The sequence below is a fragment of the Neovison vison genome, chromosome 8 (assembly GCF_020171115.1).
Source record: "Neovison vison isolate M4711 chromosome 8, ASM_NN_V1, whole genome shotgun sequence".
Lineage (NCBI taxonomy): Eukaryota > Metazoa > Chordata > Mammalia > Carnivora > Mustelidae > Neogale > Neogale vison.
Window position 1 is genome coordinate 874,130 of NC_058098.1, and position 6,000 is coordinate 880,129.

Here is a 6,000-nt window from a genome sequence, read left to right on the forward strand (position 1 = left end):
CGCGCCCCGTTCCTCCCGCGCACACTCACCGCGTCCCGCCCCGCGCGCTCCTCCGCTCACCCGGACGCCGCCCTCGGGCGCCCTCGACCGTGCCCGGCGCCCTGCGGGCCACACGTTTGCGCACTGAAACGCCTCCCCCGCCCCCCGCGCTCGAGCGCTCCTCCTGCAGCAGCAGCGCCTCCGGGCGCACGCTGACAGCCGGCGGCCAGGCCTCGCGGGCCCACACCCCAGCCGCACCCGCAGACACACCTCCGCCCTCGGGCTCTCCCCGCAGGCTAGGCTCCTCCACTGTGCCCCATAACACACTCTCCCCACCCTCAGCTCACAAACCGTGTTCCCCCCCGGGGCCCCCTCCAGCCTCCGCAGGACGGGAAGGGATTTGCGGGCAGAGGGCCGGGCGCTGGTGGTTGTGTGGTCCTCCAAAGTGTTCACGTGGAGGACGGAGCTAGAGGCCCTCCCCCCATCAAACACTGCTCCTCTCACACTGTCCTGAGTGGGGACCATGGAATCCCAGGTGACACCTCCCAGCCTGCCCTCTGGCTGGAGCCCTGGTCCGTTCCTCTGGGGCAAAGGACCCTTGCCTCCCTAAGCCACACCACCTCAGGCCTCCCCCATGGGCCTTTGTTCCTGTGCAGACGGTGAGGGAGCCACAGGCCCAGGCGGGACCAGCAGGCCTCTGCTCTTCTCTCCTTCCCTCCAGGCCAACCCGGCCCTGGGCCATCTGCCTTAGATCGGAGCCCACTGACCTCCCACCTGGGGCTCACAGTCCTGCCTCCTTCCTTCTTGGCCCTCTCTAGCATGGAAGGGGCAGCCAAGAGCCCACTGGGAAGGGGGCTGGGACTGAAGTGCCACTGCCCCCAACCCCCACCCCCTCCTCAACCCAGCAGGGCGCCCCTCCCCCTTTGGTGCAGCTCCAGCCTGACCCTGGGAGCCTGAGGCGCAATTCCTTGTTCTCTGCAGGGTCAGGATGGCCCTTCTCTCTAGCATGAGACACGTAACGTCCCCCTCCCCCAACACTCATCCACGCGAAAAGGGAACGCTCACCTACCCCTAGCCCAACACTCAGGAAGGCGCCCCAAGCCTGTGGAGCTCCCAGCCGCAGCCGGACACTCACTGGTGGGCTGGAGGACAGGAGACACAGAGCAGCCGGCACTCCAAGCACGGGGACTGTGTCAGCATGGTGAGGGTGCCCATCCCCCTATGGCGGCTGCAGGGGGTCCGCTGTCCATGGTGTTGAAGCGAACCCTGGCCCAGTCTCCTCTCCTGCGTGCCTCTGGACGTTTCTCTCCGTCCTCGCCCATGAGAGGTGGGGGTCCAGGCAGGAGGCAAGGGCAGACAGCCACCCTCCACCCTTGGCTTCCTGGAAGAGCTCAGGCCGGCTCTGGCTTCTAGCTCCCTGAAGCTTGTTTACATTCTGGCAGGGGGGGGGCGCTGCTCCTCAGGTGTATGGACCCAGATTCTCCTTGGGACCCCTCTTCCACAGGCTGGCTCCCCCTGGGCCCGGGGAGGGTCACCATTGCTCGCCCACCCGCTCCCTTCCCCGGCCGAGCCCTGCGCTGCCAGTCCGCCTCCTCTCTGCGGGCAGGGCAGATGTGGGGGTGGGTGCTGCTCTCCTTCTCTTGGATCAGGCCAGATTTTTGCGCAGCCGGCGGGCTTCTCTTGCCATTTTTACATTTCAGAGTCCTGAGCACCGAGGCTCGGCCCTTTGGTTCCCAGTAACCATTTCCCTGTAACCAGCGACATATCACCCCGGCCCTCTGGGAGGAAGGGCTGCCCTGGGTATGGGTCTGGAGCTGACCAGTGGGTACTGGGTGGGAAAGGAAAGCCCCCTCCAGCCTCCACCCTGCCCACCCTTCTTCCCCCGCCTGGTGGGGACCTTCCTGATGGGACTGGAGGCTCTGAAGGTTTCAGAAAAGTCAACTTACTGCTGCCAGGCCCCGGTGTGGGTTTGTGCTCCCGTTGGCTCCGCAGACGCGAGCCCAGCCTCTCCGTGCCCCAGCTTCGCGGCACCCCGCACCTGCTCTCCGCTGCTGCCCACGCCGCAGTTTCTCCCCGGCACACAAGATTTTGTGTTTGTGGATTTATTTGCCAGTTCCCCGGCTGGGAGTGAAGGGCGCAGGGAGGCGGTGCAGCCGGGCGCCTCAGGGCTCAGGGCGGCTCAGGGCTCCGGATTCCAGGCAGCAGCTTCCTTGCGCACAAAGGCCCCTCTCGCCACGGGCCGGCAACTTGGAGACAGGTCAGGTGTCTTCTTGGAGGCGGGACGTGGGCCGAGACCCCCCTCCCCCTTCTCTTCCTTCCGTGAAAGCCTGCGAACGGCGAATGGCGTGGGATTAAACAAACCCACAGAAACCGGTGAAGAACCCCCGCCCTCCCCCGGCTCCCGCGGCCTCGTCACCCGCCCCCGCCCCTCCCAGGCCGAGACTTGTCGCTCCTCCAGAAAGGGGTGGGGCCATGGCCCTGTCTGGGGATGGCTGGATCTTGGCGGCTTGACCTTTGCCCCATTCCCAGGTGGGGGAGGAGGAAGACCGGGGGTCTTACCACCTGCTGGGGGAGAGCAGGAGGCCCGTGGTGCACGCAGGGGACCTGAAGCCCCAGGAGGGGAAACTGAGGCCTCCAGCTTAAGGAGGGGACAGTTTGCAGGGGTCCAAGCCCATTCCCTGCCCTGGGCCCCCCATAGCCACAGAATGGTCCGCAGCTTCCAGCTCTGACTTGGAGGCCCCCACCCGTGGATCCGCCTGTGCAGTGAGGCCCGGATCCCCTCCACCAGGCACCAGTAACATTTCTCCTGAGGGAAGCACTGGGGTCCTTCCCTGGTGCCGTGAGGACCTCCCCCTTCCTCCCACAGTCAGACTGAGGCTCCCAGAGGTGAAGCAGGGCTCCCCCCCACCCCCTCCGCCCAGACCAGCGGGGACCCTCTGCTCCTCTGCTTGCTGCTTGCTGCTCCTGTTGGGGCCTTTCCTGCCCCCACGTACTAAGAGCTTGGCCGGCTCCCTCAGCCTGCAGGAGTAGGAGGTTGGGGAACAACACAGCAAAACCTGCCCCCAGGATCAGTCTCCGCCTCTGCCTAGGGCCGGCCACCCGTCCCTCTGCTTAGGTCTGGAGAGCCTGGACAGCCCACATGAGGAGGAGGAACTTGCCCTTTGAAGCTGGTGGGGGGCCAGGACCCCCCCCCCCACGCTCGAGTTCCCCTGGGTGGGAGAGGCCACCACAAAGGCTGTGATTGTTAGCCCGGCCAGGCACACAATGGGGTGGGCCGCTCAGGGGTCAGGGGCCCCCGCATGCAGATGAGGCCGCAGCCCCTTCCCCCGCTGCTCCCGCCCCCTTGCTCCCTCCTCCCTGGCCCCGCCCAGCCCCACTGGGAGAGACAGACAGACCCGAGGGCCCCACAGCCCCAGAGCAGCTGCACCCAGAAGCCTGGAGGACTGGTCCCTGGGCCTGAAGGCTGTAGAACAGCGAGTCGCTCTGCGGGGGACCAGGTAAGTAAGTGCCGCACCTGGGCTGGACCAGGCGCAGTGCCCCAGATGCCGGTGTGGTGGTCCCGGCTGGATGCCTGGTCAGTGGCGGGAACAGGCCTTTTGTTCCGCAGGCGCCCCTGCTGGCCCTCCCTGAAGCTCTAGGCAGCTCTGTGGCCACCCAGCTAGGAAGCCGAAGCAAGGCCGGCTGCTGTCCCCACCCGCTCTCCTAGCCCCTATCCCGGGGCTGGACTCCCCACGCTGTGGGGCTGGGGCCTGGCTTTGGAGTGGTCCCCCGTGGCCTCCTTGAGGGAGTCTTGTGTGGAGGGAGCCCAGGCTGGCCCCCACTGGTCTCACCTCGGGGCTTGGCGTCTGCTGGTGACCCCTGGGCAGGCAGGGCTGAGGGCTCATCCCCACTGCTGTCCTCCGCAAAGCACTGGGGCCTGAAACAGGTATCTAGCGTCTGGGCTCCCGGAGTTCCTAGTGGTCCTGTAGAGCCCGACTCAACCAGTTTTGAGCAGTCAGAGGCCCTTGGCCACGGGGCCCAGCCGGGCATGTGGGACCCTGTGCACAGGATACCCTGGAAGGCACACTCCTCTGGACCCACGTCTTGCAGAGAGGGCAGCCACGCCAGGGGACCCCTGCCCAAAGCTGGTTATGCGTCTCTTCAGGAGGGATGAGGCCAGCCTGGGCCAGGTGGGGGCTCTTTGTCCCCCGAGTCCACTCAGGGACCAGGGCCTCTGCTTTGGTCCTCCTCTTCGTCGGCGGCCACACGGCCAGTGGACAGCAGGTGAGGAGGGACAGCTGCCCCCTGGTGGCCAACCCGACCTCTGAGGGGGAGCAGGGGCGCCGGGCCCTCAGCTCCCTGCTTCCTCTGGCCCTTCAGCAATGCCCCCAGCAAGGCCCTCTCCTCCATCAGGAGGCAGAATGGGTTCAGCCCAGGATGTGGCCTGCCCTGCGCCTGCCCTGCTCTGCACGCCCCCCCAGTGCTGCCCCCTTCTCCCTCGGTTTTCAGGACCCCACGCAAGGCCATCCCCCCACACCTGGATCCTGGAAGGCCAGGGTTCTGGGCAAATGGCCTGGGGGCAAAAGGAGCCTCCACAGCTGGGCTCATGGGGCCAGAGCTGGTCATGGGAAGGGATAGCGCAGCTTCCTGCTGGCCCGGCCCTTTGTCTAGATGCAGGTCTCTGTCCCCCAACTACTGGTCCTGCTGTCTCTCCTGTCCTACAGCCTTGCTCTCCACCTGTCTCTCTCCTGGCCACCGCTTCCTCCTTCCGTCTCCACCTCTGAGAGTCTCTGGCTCCCTCTTCCTCCCTAATCCATACCTTCGTCCCGGGACCAGTGTCTGCTTCTCATGAGTGATTCTGGCAGGAACACGGGGTCTTTAGAGGGATGCCCCGTGCCGTGTAAGTCAAATGTCACAGCATGTGTCCCCTGTAGAGAGAAATGTCTGGAATGTCCTTACCCCCGGGAGAAAGCCTCAGTGTGTGCGGGACCCAGTCTTGGCGGGGCGGGGCGCGCGGAGGTGCCGACATGCCCTGGTCCCTGGGACTGAACCGGACAGTCAGCCATCCTGTCGGGCCGGTGCAGACCCCGGGGAGGTGCGTGGGAATCCCCCACCAGGTACACGGGGTACAGGGGCTTGTACCACCAGTAGCTGCCGGCCTAGGACGGACAGGGAGCCAGGGCCGTGTGCCTGGCCGCTCAGGGAGGAGCGCAGGAAGTGTGGGGAGGACTGTGGGGGTGGGGGCCGGCACGCAGGGTTGGGGGGGGCATGCTCGAAGGGACCCGGGCTTGGCCCAGGTTGGGGGACTGCCCACCTCCGTCCGGCTGGGTGTGTGTGTGCAGAAGGTCCTTCGGTGTGGGCTGGCCTGCGTCGCACGGGAGCCGTCGACGTCCGAGGCGTCCAGTGAGGCCCAGGCTTCACTGGTGTCTGTGCGTCACGGTTCGAGCCTCCTTAGGGCACATGGTCGTGATTTCCCTGTGCAAGTGTAAAGCTTGTCTGAAGGACAGTCCCTAATAAGAAGAGCGGACGAGGGAGGCCAGGAGGAGCACAGGTGCACCTCTGTGTCGAGGGGCCTCCGTGTGCTGGGCTGGGGGGCCCGGCTGCTTCTGCACAGAAGGCTTGAGTCAGCCTCGGTTTTCATGTCCCGGCTGGTGACTTCAGAGACTGCTGCTTGCCCCCCAGCGCCTGCCCGGGGGAAGTGTGCCTGGTGTGGGCGCCATGCTGACGGGCTGCCTTTGGGGCCCTGGGGCCCCATCCTTGTTGCTAGTGGCGGTGCAGGTAGACACTAACCTGGGGCCCATCCGGGGGTCCTCAGGGGCCCAAGTGGCTGCTGGGCTGGGGCAGAGGCGCGGATGGCCCCGGATGTGTGCTGTGGAACCGGTCCTCTCCGAGCCCTCTCGCTCGCTGTACCCTCCCTGGCAAGTGTGTCAGAGCCTTCCTCTAACCGAGGTGTGGACGGGCTAAGCTCTGCTGCTGACCCTCCCCCGTGCCGCTGTCTTCCACTTCCCGCGCTCGGCGGCTGCCTCCATGGGCCCTGTGCCT